This window comes from Artemia sp. Qi Xiang Cuo, chromosome 16 (genome assembly GCF_049724085.1).
Source record: "Artemia sp. Qi Xiang Cuo chromosome 16, ASM4972408v1, whole genome shotgun sequence".
NCBI classification, from domain to species: domain Eukaryota; kingdom Metazoa; phylum Arthropoda; class Branchiopoda; order Anostraca; family Artemiidae; genus Artemia; species Artemia sp. Qi Xiang Cuo.
In genome coordinates this window covers 2974279-2991870 of record NC_142809.1, presented here as the reverse complement: position 1 = coordinate 2991870, position 17592 = coordinate 2974279, and the positions used below count along the sequence as shown (strand labels likewise).

Below are 17592 nucleotides of genomic sequence, written 5' to 3'. Positions count from 1 at the left end.
TGCTGCGTTATTTTTTTCTCGTCAACAGTTGGTTCGTAATGCCAATTTGAAAAATACCCAACGAATGAAAAAAAAGCAGACAATGACAAAGATGAGAATTTATGGAAATGACTATTGGATGAGCAGGCCAAAGAAAGGCTGTGTTCTGGGCATGTCGGTGTCGGAGCCGCCTAAAGACAGAGAAGTGAAAAAAAAAATAGTTATGCGGGTAGGAAGACCCAAACCCGGCTGAACTCTACACGTTTGTCAGTCTATCGGCTTTAAACCAAAATTTCAATAGGGAAAAGTTTGAAATCGTGAATTCCCGTCTTCGATAAGGATTAACTGAAAAAAGGATATAGGCTTTTCTGGATTCTCGGTTGCAAGTTTATTCAAGAAATTGCAGGTACGATTCATGCGCTTATAAAAATGACAATCAGTAAGTTTTAGTGAATTTTTCTGGGATTGGATTAATCTGCTAGTTCAAAAAGGAACTTGCTACTTGATGTGGATTTTAACGCTATTTTTAAATATACTAATTGGTACATTCTGCCTTGGCTTTTCTCTGTCTACAATTAGCCATGTCTTGACGCAACCTATTGCAAAATACTTGATAACTTCAATTCGGTGCTAAATTGACAAGTGTTAAATTGAGAGAGGAATTTGGGACAATATTTGGGGGGGGGGCGCCCCCCCGCCCAGAGTCTCGGGCAAGTGACCCAAAAATTTTTAAAAATTTTTAAATTTTATTCAGAATGTGGGGCTAAGCTTAGGCAACGAATAGGTACTATTTCAAAGATAAAGATGGCTTTAAACGATTGTTTGCCTGTTATTTCAAGCAAATTTATGGTCCTATGCCAATTCTACATGGTCTTACAGCCTGTCCGAGTTCCTGGCGATGTGCAAACGCTTGCCATGGACCGACGTGGATGGAGGAGGCAGACGTCACTCTCTACGCCGAGCAGCGCCCGGCAGGAGACATAAGTCAAGTCAAAGTATGCCAATTCTAAGTTCTTGGTCAACCTTCTTAAGACCGTAGGCAACAAACAAGAATGTGTCCAATAAGAGAGTCATGCATACTCCTGCCATTTACCTGTGCCCCAGCCATTTAAACATTTGCCTCTCAAATACTTGGACTATCTGTCTTGGCTTTTCTTTGACTACAATTGGCCATGGCTTGATGCAACCTACTGCAAAAAACGTGATAACTTTAATTCAAAATCATTTTGAGGCCTAAAGGGTTGGGCACACGTAGCTGATTTCGGGAACTGATTTCCAAATCAGCGCTGATTTTAAAAGAAATCAGCATCGATTTGAGCTTGAAAAATTTACTAGTTTTCGGTGCCGATTTTCATCATAATCATCACAAAAAATAGGGATACAAACAAATAGTCAGCCAGAGATGTCTGTGGTGAAATACCCCGCAACTGACCTGCAAGGTCGTACCCAGAGGGGGGGTTTAAACCCCTCCCGAAATGTTTTTTACTCGTAAAAGTGTAACAAAAATGGATATAAACAAATTTTGTAACCATTGCAACCATTAATAAACTCCAGTTGACTATTTGTGTCCATGATTTTTAAAATCTCGCGCAATAAATTTTTCTTTCAACAAATACAAATTTTTCTTACCGCTATCGTTTGTCCACTGATGCTGAAATCGGTTCCCGAAATCAGCTACGTGTGCCGAGCCCTTAAAAGAAATTTCAAAGTGTTTGGTGATACATGATTCCTAACGCTTTTTGGTTTTAGAATTCAAAAAAAAAAATATGCTATTCATTTCTCCATTCAATGTGCTTTCCAAATAAACACCCATCGTCATTGCCCCCTCCACCCCCTAATGGGGCCAGATGTGGCCGTGCGCTCTATACAAATGTTTACATAATGCCAAATAAAGGCAATTAAAAAAAAAATTAGCCAACTTTTACAGCCCAGGGCTAAATGTCACCGATATAGAGGGCTACTGGGCGATAATGCAATGGCAGTAACATTGGAAGGAACAGTGAATTTTTGGAAGGAACATTGAATTGGGAAATGAATGGCAAATTACATTTATTTTTTTTTATGTGCGTTGTTAGTTCTTCTAGCAAAAGAAAACGTATAAGTAACAAGTTGTCACTTTGTGAGTCCCTTGAAGGGGTCAAACGAAATTTGCGATGGTAGGGATTATTATAGTTATAAATGGCGCTAAAGTGGTAGGCCTATGTCCATATTTTAGCTAGCAAATTAATCCACACACCGAAAACTTTATCCAAGATTGTTCAGAGGATGCAATTGCGACAGCAGAGAAAATCATTTTCAGCTATACCTGGCTGAAAATCATTTTCAATTACCCCCTGGATCCACCAGTGCCCTGTTGCTTACTTCCTATGATTCAGATCAAATCGGGGCTTGTGTTAGTCTACGTCTGGGTATAGAGTCCAGAATTACATAATGCGTAAGATGTTAACTTTCAGCAAACACAATTGGTGATATTCTTGCTACCTCCGGTTCACGGTCCCAACACCGGAAGAAATTATTGAATCTCCATCTCTTAACGTCACAGAACTGCGTTGGTCAGAAAGAAAAATAAGAGAAAAGTGATTGTATTTCACTGCAAAAAATTATTATATTTTCCCAGAAGAATAAAACTTCAGCTGAAACCGTAACTATATGAGTTACCTTCGTTCAAAAGAATTTATAAAGCGAAAAAGCACGTTCTGGTCACTGAAAAGTCATCAGATTTTTTTTTTTCGGGCTTATGTAGGCCTACCTATAGGCCTACGTTGAACAAACAGCTTTAATAAATTTTTTTAACTTTTAGCTTCAAACCTATTCTAAAGATTTGTTACGATACGATTTTCCCCATATTTTCATATAGTTTTCGTATAGTTTCTATTTCTCTCGAATTTTTTAGGTTTACCTCTCTCTCAAAGAACTTCTTCCCCCCCCCCTTCAAAAAAAAATATATTGGCCTCTAAATGATTTTTATGCTTACTGCATTGAAAACACCTTTTATAAATAATGTAAACAATGAACCTAGTAAAAAATTAACCATGACCCATAGTAACCAAAAATTTAAAAACGCCTTTACCTAGTAAAGAAAGAACCACGGCCAGTGTAAGCAGAATTTTAAAAATGTATTTAAAGAAACTGCCTTGCAAGAAAAAATTACAATTTGTGGTTGATTCAGGAATGGTAGCTATTATTTCTATTAGCCTTAACAGTAAAATGTTATATTGAAAAATATTTATGAGAGTTTAAAAAAACAGCCGGATATCCCCCAAAAATGGGATCGGATCGAAACTGAAAGTACACAATTGGAATCACCACTGTCAAAAACCTTATACAGGAAACTTACAGTTCCTCACCTTGAACAACAAGGAAAATCACTTTTGTGCATGAGAACTTGTGTCCTCTTTTTTTCTAGTTTTTTTTCTTCACTGCTAGTGGGGCCCTGGAACTTCTGAAACCGTTTTTTAAGGGCTTATTTGAAAGGAAATTGCTGTATCTACGTTCTTTAAGAAAGAGAATACGGTATGCACCTTTTTTCAAGGCAATTAAGGCATAACCTTTTTTTTAAGGCATAGCCCTTGAAAAGCACGACACGTTCTCAACCACTGACCTCCACTTAGATGGTGTTCTATACTCTAGCGGGGATAACTGTCATTTTCTTATTCACTTTCCCTTTAAACTATATTACAGCGATGGCAAATATAATATACAAGGCCTGCTAAGAATCACTATGCCTACCTGACAACCATAACTGCTGTAAAATAGTGATTTGACCTTACTAAAAATTGTTTCCGCTCTCTACAGCCGATTTTGAAAATACTAAATACTATTATTCGTTAGATATGAAAAGGTATAACCAATGATCGCCATCGAGGCTTATGATTCTTTCTGTGAAGTGAATTTACCTTTGACTCTTCTCAACAGCAACAATCCTATATACTATTTTCTCTCACGCCAGTAATGACAGTAATTTTGCAAGCAAAGAATCCATGCCATTAGCAGGTAATGACCTAACTGAACCCTTTCAAAAGTCCTGCGAAAGGTCTAAAAACGATTTTACACTTAATAATGACTTCCTGTTCATTTTAACAGAAAATACTAATTAGGCCCTTTAATACTGTATACCTTTGTTTGATTTGGTCTTATATTGCTATAGTTCCGTAATTGCTTTACTCTGGGTGGAAGGGTTTTATTAGGCTAAAATATTATTAGTCTATAAAATATTATTTATTATAATATTTTATATATATTTACTATAAAATATTATTTATTATTAGGCTGAAATATAAAGTCTGTTATGTCTTGTAAATAAATGAAGTTCATATTCAGGTGTTAGCGGATGAAAAATATTAAAAAATACGCAAGGTACGGAAGAGAACAGGTATCAGACTGACAGGCACGTATTCATGTGGAAGATAACTTCGATGCCACCCTTCAAAATAATATAATTAGCTACAATTTTTATATAATTTTCCTCTTTTGTTCAAAATACAGAATAAAGCCTGCTTGAGTTACAAATCAAATATGTTTACTGAAGTGTCATTTTTTAGCGAATATTTCCTCCTATATCCTCCTCCTAATTACCTCCTAATTAGCGAATATTTCCTCCTAATTACCGCGGAAATATTCAAGTTGAAAATATAAGTAGTCTGACCATTTTAGGCTTACGTTACGACTGCTAGAGAGATAACAGCATATTTCATAATAGAAACAAAAATGTTAGTTTTGAAAAAAAGGCTATGCTTCTATGCAGGGCCGTATCCAGGATTTTTGTTCAGGGGGGGTTTTACTAATTTTCGACTTTTTTTTTGGGGGGGGGGGGTTTACTAATTTTTGAATCAGTTTTGGACTAATTTTAATGATTTTTACCTAGGTTTTACTAATTTTCGACTTATTTTCGAGTCGGTCAAAAATTTCGGGGGGGGGTTCAAACCGGGTAACCCCCCCTCCCCCTGGATACGGCCTTGCTTCTATGCTATCTTTGTTAGCGCGGCCTTAAATAAGCGTGATAAAAAGAGGTTTACAAAACTTTTATAGAGTATTAATCCTCTTGGGCATTTAATGTGCTAAGAAAAAAGAAAAATAGGACATAAAATGTTTAATTTCGGGAAAACTGCCATTTATTTTGTTTTTGAAAATCAAATATGGGTTAGATATCTTGACGCCTCTCTAAAAATTGACTTTTATGCTTCAGATTCCAAAAATATAAACGTCATTTTTCATCAGAATCATCACAGAAAATCCTCTGTATTATGTTACTAGAGATTGTTGAATTCATAGTCAAAAATATGCTATTAAGAGTATGGTTTTGTTAGACTTTTTGGCTCAAATCACTTGCTCATGCACAGCATTGCCCATATGGGAGGGGTAAGAGAACCGCTGCCTCCTCCCTGGGAGACCAAAAATCCATATAAAATGCAAAACTTTCCAATAATTGAAAAATTAGTTAAATTGTAGATGACGGGCTTTTTGCTACCTCCCCCTCCAAAATCCACTCATCTTTTGTAGGCTTGAAAACCTTGTGTTATAAAAATTAAACTTTCAGACATAGATCTAAAGTACACTAGAGGTCCAAGGAAAGTGTTTTCATAACACTGCTAAGCCTTATTTATAAAGTTTAAAAGAATTTGGAAAATTTTGTCTTCGATTTAAATGAAAAAAAAAATCCTGATATGGCTTAAAATCCTACTCAAATCATTTGTACTCAAATCATTCAGACTCTGAATTTGTTCCTGATAGTTCCATTCTCTTAATGCAATTGTTTTCCAAGGTAGTGAAAAGGCCCCCCTGCCACCTAGAATGTTGCCCAGAAAATAAGTCACTTTCCTGGTTTAGAGGTTTTTTTTTTAATCTTTGCGCTCTGGAAATTTTCTATAAGTGCCCTTGACTAGGTGTCAAACTCTTTTGACATGCTAACGCGTGCAGGTGACTGGTTTTAAATCAAATTTTATAACTAATAAAGAAATGTAATTTACCAAAGAAAAATATAGTTATTAGATGAATATAGAAACATAAGGTAATTGTATAAAATCCAGTAAACATGCGAAAATAGATAGGCATTACCAGGTACTTATATGAGACGCTATATAAACAAAGGGTTTCTCACTCCAGCAACTATATTTAAACTTTAGTTTTTGGGGGTATAGGGGGAATAAAAGGTACCTAGGCTGGGTTAGGTTAAGTTATGTATTTAATATATGCTCTGCTTTACCCCCCCCCCCCGCCTAATGTGCAAATATATAGCCCAAATTTGTTTCTAAACTATTATCTTTTCATCCTATTTTGTTTTATTTCATTAGCATTAACGAAACTTCACTTCTCGTACCAGTACCAAACATAGTTATAAAATTAGATACGAATATAGAATTATTAGAAGAATTAAAAATATAGTTATTAGAAGTGATATGGGTAGAAATATTACGAAACGTGTCACTTACGTAATTTATTCAGGGTACACGTGTGTTGTTCGTAAAATTGTTTATCTTTAGAGCCTCTAAATCGCTTTATATGCTTTTTTGCAGACCACCCAAGTATCTTTATTACCCTCAAATTGATATCCTAGCAGGCATGATACAGGTATGAGGCCGTCAATTTTGCTTGATTTATGCTCTCACCTTCTTAATTCTTCTTCTTTCCCCAATATAAACTCTTGAATTAGGTCGGTGCTTTGTTCTATCAATTGATTATAGTCATTGGTACAGAACAACAAGGGTGAATTTAGCTACTAGAAATTCTGATTACTGCAATTATCAATCGCCAGGAAGATCATTGATGCATTCAGCCAGAATTAAGATGGTCTCTGAAAACTTTCTAATGGAAAGGGGCACATTAGGTTAAGACCCAGAAGGGAGGGCCTGGAATCGTACGTGATCCCCTGGAAATCATGATATTATTGCGACTGTACTTATAATTTTAATAATCCACCTATTTTTGGATATATTTTTTTAAGTTACCACCCCTCAAATACTGTCTTCAGTATTTGATACAGTCACATTATCAAACACTGTGCCTTCAGTCTTCTATATTTGTTTTAAAGAAGCATATTTTGGGGAAAACTATTCACAAGTCTGCACGAAGTCTGGCCCGTTTTTCTCAGAGTATCCAAAAGATTAGTTATTTGCAACAGTTATAGAGAGGAAATTTTTCTCCCCCCTCTGGTCTAACTTAAAATACTGGATGGGAAGGAGAAATTCATGGTAAAGATTTTTTGTGTACAAACTTATAGGCTAGACAAAATTAAAAGTCGCCTGGATTTAGATTATGCTGATGCTTTAAGCATCCTAGATGAAAGTGTGAGCAAAATGAATGAACTTTTAGAGGTTTTGCGATTTCAGGGTGCTAGAATATGTTTGAAAATTAATGTTAAGAAGACCAAGTTAGGAATAAGTGAAGATGAAAAGATTACGTTGGGTAATGAAAAGATTAATCAGATGGGCAGCTTCACTTACCTTGGTAGTATTATTAGTAAAAGACGGTGGGAGCAGTGAAGATGTTAAAAGTAGGATAGCCAAGGCTCAGGGTGTTTTATCACAGCTAAAAAAAGTTTGGAAGAATAGGAAGATAAGTCTGCAAACCAAGATTAGAATATTAGAAGCTACAGTGATGACAGTGGCCAAATATGGCTCTGAAACATGGGTGCTCCGAAAAGCAGATGAAGATTTGTTAGATGTTTTCCAGAGAAATTGCGTACGGATTGTTCTGGGTACCCGGCTGACTGACCGTATTTCAAACAATAGGCTGTACGAAAAATGTGGTTCAATACCACTCTCTATGGCTATAATGAAAGGAAGGTTTAGATGACTAGGGCATGTTGTGCGGATGAAGAATGGCAGATTGCCGAAGATTGTTCTTTCGGCCAAGCATCTAGGGCTAAACGGAAAGCAGGTCGTCGTCGTCTAGGGTGGGAGGACGTCATAAAGAAAGATTTAAAGGAAATGGGAATTTCGTGGGAGCGTGTAAAAAGGGAGGCTTTGTATGGATTGGGATGGAGGAGGAGCGTGCCTAGCTGTGTTGGACTCAGGCGGCTTGGTGCTGCGGTGAGTTGTTAGTGGTAGTAGAAGTAGTAGTAGATTTCTAGTTGGGCTTTGAGAATTTAAGTGCGGCACATTGATCACCCATTATTTTAAACCGATGCAAAAATAAATCAACCCACTAAGTAGGGCCAAGTCTTTCAAATATTGCTTTCTATTTGAAATTAGAGAATCCAATTAGAACAGTAGGACGCTTTTTTAAAAGTATTGAAAAACTTTAGCGTAAAGAGCGAGGTGTTGAGGAGGGGGCAATCCCCTTCATACACGTAATAATTTCTGTTCATTTTAAGTTTTAATGCTGCTCCTTACTTGAAAAAAAAAAGTTTTTTCAACCTTCAATTCAAAAAAACTTTTTTTAATTTAGTTTACACAAATTTTATGCCAGTGGTTTTAAGTTGGGCTTTGAGAATTTAACTGTGGCACATTGATTACCCATTATTTTAAACCGATGCAAAAAATAAATCAACCCACTAATCATGGCCTAGTCTTTCAAATATTGCTTTCTATTTGCAAATAGAAAATTCAATTAAAACAAGAATCTTTTTTAAAAGTACGGAAAAACTTTAGTCTAAAGAGCGAGGTGTTGTGGAGGGGGCAATCCATTTCATACACGTAATCATTTCTGTTTGTTTTAAGTTTTAATGTCGCTCCTTAGTTGAAAAAAACAAGTTTTTTCAACTTTCAGTTGAAATAACTTTTTTCTTTAATTTAATTTACACAAATTTTAAGCCAGTGATTTCTAGTTGGGCCTTGAGATTTTAACTGCGGCACATTGATCACCCATTATTTTTAACCGATGCAAAAATAAATCAACCCACTAAGCAGGGCCTAGTCTTTCAAATATTGCTTTCTATTTGAAATTAGAAAATTCAAATAGAACGATAGGACGCTTTTTTTTAAAGTACTGAAAAACTTTAGCGTAAAGAGCGAGGTGTTGAGAAGGGGTTAATCCTCTTCATACACGTAATAATTTCTATTCGTTATAAGTTTTAATGTTGCTCCTTAATTGAAAAACAAGGTTTTTCAACTTTCAGTTGAAAAAAATGTTTTTTTTTTAATTTAATTTACACAAATTTTAAGCCAGTGATTTCTAGTTGGGCTTTGAGAATTTACCTGCGGTACATTGATCACCCACTATTTTAAACCGATGCAAAAATAATTCAGCACACTAAGCAGGGCCTTTCAAATATTGGTTTCTTTTTGCAAATATTGTTATCCAAAGTTTTTTTTTCTAATTTTTTACCAACAGTTATAATTTCTATTGGATATATACATATTTCTCCATGGAATATTTAGACAACGATAGTAATGGTTTGTTTAGTTTTTAAGCTGATATAAGATGCATGATATCAGCCCTGTATTAAAAAACTAAAAAGAGAACAAAAATTCTTTTGGTACCACCCCCTCCCCCGAACATAACATCTCCTAGCCTCCTCTCCCTGAACAAAAACTACTATGCAGACATGTCCTAAATGACCCATACAAATCACTGAGTTCATTAAAATAGGATTAAATTCAATATAAAAAACCCTCACTCTAATAAAAACGTGGTTGCGTTTGTACCCATCATCCTTAGAATTTCTTATGAAAGAACCGGAAATATAAAGTACTGAATACAGGGTAACCAAAACAAATTTTGGGGATTTACTTTGTCGTGACCATTTGAACAAACACTTTTTAACTCCTTAGTCCACGCTTCCTGTCATTTGACAATTTATCATTGACAATTTGAAGTGGAAAATTCTTAATGAAAAAGTTTTTTTGCCGAAAGTTTTTTTACAATGAGTGGTTGGCATTGTCGGTTTTTAAGTTGAGCCTTGACAGTATTGTCTTTTTAATAGGTAAGCGCTAAATCACGACGAAAAACCTGTTAAAACATAGAATTTTGTTAAAACATGTTAAAACATAATAAACATAGAATTTTGTTAAAACATATAAAACATATTAAAACATAATAAACATAGAATTTTGTTAAAACATATAAAACATGTTAAAACAGAATAAACATAGAATTTTATTAAAACATGTTAAACGTGTTAAAACATAATAAATATAGAATTTTGTTAAAACATATAAAACATGTTAAAGATGTTAAAACATAATAAATATAGAATTTTGTTAAAACATGTTAAAACATAATAAACATAGAATTTTGTTAAAACATAAAAATATGTTAGAACATAATAAACATTGAATTTTGTTAAACCATATAAAACATATTAAAACATAATAAACATAAAATTTTGTTAAAACATATAAAACACGTTAAAACATAATAAACATGGAATTTGGTTAAAACATATAAAACATGTTAAAATATAATAAACATAGAATTTTGTTAAAACATATGAAACATGTTAAAACATAATAAACATAGAATTTTGCTAAAACATATAAAACACGTTAAAACATAATAAATATAGAATTTTTTTAAAACATATAAAACATGTTAAAAATAATAAACATTGAATTTTATTGAAACATATAAAACATGATAAAACATAATAAACATAGAATTTTGTTAAAACATATAAAACATGTTAAAACATAATAAACATAGAATTTTTTTGAAAGAAGGATTTGACGATTGATGAAATTTCGTGCTAGTGATGGTGACTATAAAAAAACGACGTTTATTCTGCCAGATTTTGCGTGAGAAGATTTCCTTTGTACACTGTAAAATGTCGAAAATGACATTAATTCTTCTGAATTGTATGTGGCACGTTATTTTCACTTTTCGCGTGTAAAATGTACCCAATAAATATGACAAAGTCGTTTATTTTATTGAATTCTATTTGAGGATTATACACGTATCAAATATACACTGAGTACAACAAATGTCAAAAATAATGTTGGTTCCCCAGAGCCTTAGGTGCTGCATGTACATTTTTTATGTGTAGGCTACAATATATTATAATAAATGTCAAGGATCGAAGTTTATTCTCCTGAATTTTATTTGACATGTGTGTATTTTTCAAATGCACGCAGCATACAATAAATGCCAAAAATGACGTTAATTCTCATTAATTTACGTTACATATCATATGTTACGCATACGCACTTTATGCCAAACCATTGTAAAAACGCCATTTATTTTCCTGAATTTGATGTGACATGTGTGTATTTTTCAAATGCACGCAGCATACAATGAATGCCAAAAATGACGTTAATACTCATAAATTTACGTTACATATCATGTGTTGCGCATGCGCACTTTATGCCCAACGATTGTAAAAAAGCCATTTATTTTCCTGAATTTGATGTGACACATGTGCTCATTTCTTTTTGACAAACAATAAATGTCAAAAACGACATTCATTCGCCTGAATTTTATATGACAATACAATGTCGAAATGTACACAATATACAATAAATGTGAAAAAAAAAACAATTTTTACTCTTCAGAATCGTACATGACACATGCACACCTTCAGCATGTACACTGTAAACAATAAATGTAAATAAAAGACATTTATTACTCCTGAATGAGACATGCACACTCAATACATGCACTATACACAATAAATGTCAAAAATAACGTTTATTCTCCTGAATTTTATGACACATGCACACAGTACGCCCAGTGTTGCCACCAGCTCAAAAATAAAATCCCGATTTTTCTTCAAAAAAAATCCAGAAATTTCAAAAAAATCCCGGAACACGGTTTTTAGGTTATACAACAGAGGGCTGCACGGTGATGACGTAAAAAGCAAGGCGTGAAACTCGAAAGACCGTGAAACGTGGTTTCTAGTTGTAACTAACAATTGATTGTCAATATTCCTAGTATTATTTCGACGTGAAAAAGTTCTGGTGGAGTAGTAGGATCTACGACAATTTTTTTAGGCCAAAACAGTTCGACAAAGCTCCGAAAAAACGTGTCTACGCATCCGCATTACATTGTTCTTGGAAATTCCTACCCGAGAATTAAAGTCATACCTCGGAATCTTTTTCAATATGGCTTTGTCAGCAGTAAAAGTTACCTTTTATAACGTCTTCACACGTCCTTTTCCTTTTTAACGTACAAGCCTCTCTGTTTAGGGGCTGTGCCAAGAGGCACCCTTGGATCTCGTCGAAAGTCTCGTCAATCAAGAAGTGAACAGCGTAACTATCATTCGTCTTACAAAAGCATCCTTTTGAAATCTCAAGGCCCGACTTCACTACCCAGAAAACCTGGATTCCGAACGTACTAAAATCTCATAAAATTCAAACGACATCATTCAAACATTCAGTCCAAGGATTCTTAATTGTACTAAAAAAAGGAATCTGCTGCTTTCACACGAAAGAATCCGGAAGAAAAACAGATCCCTTTTTCCCGAATCTGGGTACAGAATTCAACTTTCTTGGTATTAAACACAGGTCTTCGGGTATTTGAAGAGAAAACTGTAAAGCAACAGTCAGAAAAACTGTTACTACTGAGTTATTAGTAAAAAGCGCTAAGTAAAGCAACCAACTAAAAAAATAACTAGTTTCTCAGATATTTATTGGTACGTTTCAGTAATCATTTCGCTTCAATTTTCGCACAGCTAAAATGACAACCCTAAGAAACTGGACAAATGAGCTTCAGTAAATCAAACTAAGCTCGGACGGAGGACGCCCAGTCTACGGGAGAGCAAATAGTTTTTTTTTTTGTGTTAAAAAATTTTAAAGTTGTAGGAGTAAGCCTTTTGGAAGACCACCGTTGGCTGGTAATTTATAAAAAAGTATTTATGTTCCTATTAAATTTTTTTTTTTTAAAAATATTTTTTATAAAAATTTTTATTAAATTTGAGGAGATGAGGTGGGATTAAAAAAAAAAAAAAAAAAAAAAAAAATGACACTTCCCCGGGGCTTACCTGATGGCACGTCAAGGAATAATTTTGTTGGGAATTTTTACAAATTATGGCCGTAGCCCGAATAGAACCCGGACCTGTCCCTGTAGTTTCATAAGGGATGTCCCGGTGGACGTGCCGGAGGGCCCTCAGCATCTCGCTGTCTAATCTGTTCCGGAGCGGGCTCTTAATAAGCTTGAGAAGGGAAAACTGCCTTTCAGCGCCGGCACTACTGTGTGGCAGGCTCATCATGGTAAACATAAATGAAGGTAAGACTTTGAACATCTTATTTTTACCTGCATCTTTACAACTGTCCACAAAGGACCAAAACGCTACAGGACCTTCTTTACCTTTCACTTCAAAGATCTCATCCACAAATGGCAGTCTTCTCCACTCTGAGTTAAGCTCCTCGACGTCAACAGAGTATGTTGCACAAAACCTACTGTACAGCGGTGCTATAGAGGAGATCTGGCCCGAAAGAGCGATTGAAGGGTCAATACATTCTAACTGTTTCAAAAGAGGATCCCTATGGTTAATCCTTTTTTGAATCTGCTTCACAAGAATCTGGTAGAACTTGACACACTTGACTTGAATGTCATTCACCTGATGAGAGGATAAACGCAAGTTTTCCGACTTGACTAGAACATCAAATTTGGCACCGAAGTAAATCTCATTAAAAGGTCTCAGGTTATGAGGGTTGAAGACGTCAACTTCAAAGGGATCTTTATTTCGCAGAGAATTTTCTTTCATGAAGTTTCTCAGAATTTCTCCCAGAGTATCTCTCACAGATTTCAAAATCAGGTGAATCCTAACATCTTCACTCTGGTACTGTAAATTCAGACTATTCACCACAGGCAAAATGTACCCGAGAAACATATAATAGAGCTGCAACTCATGGCTTTGTAGCCCCTTCAATATTGCGTTGGCTGCTGGTATTTCTGTCAGCATCATCGACTGAAAGTACAAGGTTAATGCAGGCCACTGTTCCAATAATCTCTGCACCACCTGCTCCATGGCCTACCATCTTGTTTTACTTGGATAAAGTACGGCATGTTTGGCAATATTCAAAAAGGCCTGGCAGTCCTTAAACTCTTCTTTGCGTTGTTTTGAAAAGGCGACAAAGATGTATATGTCATGACTAAATTTGATTACTGACGACTCCAGTGCCTCACAAGCAGCAGCAGAGCGCAGGGTAAAAGAATGACAGATGCAGCCATGTACCACTAGCCATGGTAGCTCTTGTTTCAAGAGGGTAGCCAATCCATTGTTTTTGCCTAACATAACACTATCATTGTCAGAAGCAAAACCAATAATATTTGCTACAGGGATGCCCCTAGTGACAAACTCATTAACGATTAATGCTTTTAGCCCAGCCGCAGATGCATCTTTTACTTTTGGCATTGCTAAAAATTCTTCGACAAGTTTAAGATCATTTTCGACCTTCTTGGCATAACGCACTAGAATCACTAAAAACTTCGTACACGAAACATCGGTAGATTCATCAACGATTATCGTACATTTGCATCCTTTCAGATCAGTAGCACGGTCCTCTTCCCCTTCTTTCGAAATCACGTGGTAGATCAGGTCTGAAGATTTATTAAGGGCGCAAGCAAGACCACAAACAGTCGGCGAGTCTGTTATGTTGTTTTTTAAAACGTCAGGCAACTGATCCATTTTAGAAAACGGAAGGTTCTCTTTCACAATAAACACACACAAGCCCAGTTCAAGGCCTAAAATACTGTCTCTTAGTTTGGCTCGCTCCTGGAGCTCTTTGGAAGCACATGATAAAGCCGATACTTGATTCATTTTAGCTTTGACAGCGTTAACATGAAATGGTCTGGACGCATGCCGTCTCATAGCAGACTTATTCCCTTTGAGTGGTTTTGAGCAATAGCTACAGTAAGCCTTTGATGGCTCTTTTTCATCCGCCTTAAGCCAGCCCTTAAATTCTGGCAAATGGAGCCACTTGCTGGTGAACTTATCTACATAATTTTTCTTGCCTTTGCTTTTCTGGACTGCACGTTTTTCTCTTCTCTTCCCAATCTCTTTGGAAGATGACGCATTTTTGGTTTTCACTGAATCCTTTCTAAGATTTCTGTTCTTCTCATTCAAAGAATGCCGCCCATTTTCAGCATTATAAGACTCCGACGACGACACAGGATTTGGATCAAATTCTGACCCCTCGTCACTATTCCTAAGGTCTTCGGTTAGATCTTCAGAAGAATGTTCGTCCTCTGAATCTTCAGAGGAGGAGTATTCATTATCGAAGTCGGACTGTCGATGTGGGCGTACGGTAGTAAACACTTCGTTTTCAAAATGTGACGAATCCGCGTCGGCAGAAAAGCCAGCGTCGGGCTCTTGACGTGGATGTTTCGTAAGTAATATTTCCTTTTCAAGATCTGACGAACCTGTGGTGGCAGCTAATCCTGACTCTCCATGGGTAGTCTCAGGACTCTTCCGCTTTTTCGCAAACAAGAGACGAATGTCCTTCATCTGTAAAAGATCAGACTTAAGCATGGGCGTAGGCAGAATTTTGGAAGGGGGGGGGGGGCAAAACCAGAACGAAATCTCTGAAAATTCGTCTTCAAAGCATGCCCGTCGTTTCGGTTTTCGTTAAAGGAAATAGAAACGTAAAAAATATACATATAATGCTCTATGGGACCCTAGAAAACACTATTTCCCATCAAAACCTGAAATTAGTAGCGTTTTTAAAAAGTTTGTTATTTACGAATTTACTATTTGGTCCGTGGGCTTGCAGCGTCCCTCTGGTGTTGCGACGAAATAATCTTTGGCTGATTTTTCCTCAGTTGCCGATGAAAGGCTACAGAAGAAGCTAACGAAAAGCTATAAGGGAATGCAGGCAGAGAGACTGCATTTTCTGTTTTCTTCCTTCATTTTAAATCAACCAGGGTAAGAAGTCACATCAACGATTTTCAAATTTTTTGCGGCCGTGGTCTCGGATCGCACTGTGTAGGAATTATGACGTCTGTCCTCAAAATCTTGAAAATCCCTAAACGTGTTAAAAAAAGGCTTGTTGGATATGAATTGAGATTTTTAACCATAAATGAAGGTATTATCATTATTTTTGCGTTCCTATGTCCTTTAAATTGAAAATAAATATTTTTTCTTAATATTTTTAAATATTTATACTAATATATATTATATTTTAATATATATTTTATATATATTAATTATTTTTAAATATTTATAAATTTCTTGGCCACTCGAGTACCTAGTCTTTAGCATTCTGACTATTCTAACCCCCCCCTGCCTACGCCCATGGACTTAAGTATTTACAGATCTACCAATTATTGTCAATGCTTAGCTGATTCACTAGCTGTCTCTTGTCCAAAATCTTCCACCGGTCATACTGTATAAGTCAGAGGAATATTATTTGATCTTTTTTCTTTCTAACAAATACTTTCTAGATACTGGAATTTCTGTTTCATTCAGACCCACCTAGGCCAAGGTTAAATGTAGAAATAAAGCCTTATAAGATTTTTGGCTGCAAAGTCTTATTCCTTCAATGCATGATCACAAATATAGTCAGGCTAGAGAAACATAGTCAGAATGCTAAAGACTAGGTACTCGAGTGGCCAAGAAATTCCTATCTATCTGCTGCCACCAAAAAAAGTTGATGGGCTAACATTCTCCTCTACTTAATTTTTACTTCTCTAAGCCTATCAAGCACAAAATCACTTTCCAGAAACTTTGTGTGGCCAATTTAAACTTTTCTGACTCAAATTAAAGGACATATCGCAGTACTTTCGGCTTTTCTACTACTTTTGGATCTGTAGGGATCCTTGCATTTCCCTGAAACCTCGATTTTTGCTGCTTTTGTGTAAAGTCAAATTTTGCATCCAGCGATTTTGACGTTTGAGCTATCGTGATTTCGAGTTCGCAGAATCGCAACCTAATAGGTATTTTCTGTATTGGAGAACAGAAACTTCTCCAGAAAGAAAGAGCACTGCATATGCATCATAATTCATGATTAGAAGTATAATATACTGCAGACCCCCTAAATCATAAAATCTAATGCTAGTCTATTTATATGGACATTTTATAGAAAGAAATTTAAAAGAGTCTCAAAAGTTCTGACTAAAGATTTTTCTTGTTACCTCCTCTCTACCTAAAAAACTTATCCTTGAAATTAAAAAAAGAGGTCATCTTACAATATGTCTGGAAATGGGTGGTGGGAGGTAGAAAAGCCCACACAAATTCATGTTACCAGAATGCTTTTCTAAAATTATTCCAACCATCTTCCACATTGTCAACTTTTAAACTCTCAAGTTTGGTATTCAACTGTTCCTGGAAAGCTTGTTTCAAATTCTCATCCTGGAGTCTACCAACATCATAACTTCCTGGGAGGTAGTTACCCTTCCGAGACTTCAGCTTTAGATTAACCCTAGACACTACTAGATGGTGGTCTTTACTTTTCACATCAATAACAGCACTCCCATATACCCTAGTATCTTGTTTTTATCCTGCCAGTCGGTAATTAAAAAAAAAAAAAAAAAAAAAAATGTGGTGGTTGAAGCAAATTCTGCCATCAAGCCCCAGCCCATTATGTATACAACCCCAATGGACATTGTGGCTTGATGCAATGCTTCCAATTACTTGATTTTACTTCAAGTCAGGAAATGGAAAATGGGGCTCGGTCAGGAAAAGGAAATTTTAAGTAGACTAAAGATAGGCTTTGTAAAGATAGACTAGTCTAGGCCTAGTAATAACAAAACATATTTTTAGCTCTAATATTTATTAAAGGGGAGAAATCAGATAAAGAA

The 17592-nt window shown here is 35.6% G+C and overlaps 1 protein-coding gene across 2 annotated transcripts in view; it reads left to right on the top strand.

Moving 5' to 3' along the window:
• The first annotated feature begins 226 nt into the window (after window positions 1-226).
• LOC148942480 (uncharacterized) overlaps window positions 227-17592 on the top strand; it is a 91444-nt gene continuing 74078 nt past the window's right edge. For both annotated transcript variants that reach the window (XM_089102284.1, XM_089102285.1), the window contains exon 1: window positions 227-385. The gene's annotated coding sequence lies outside the window, so the exon portion shown is untranslated. The remainder of the gene's footprint in view (window positions 386-17592) is intronic.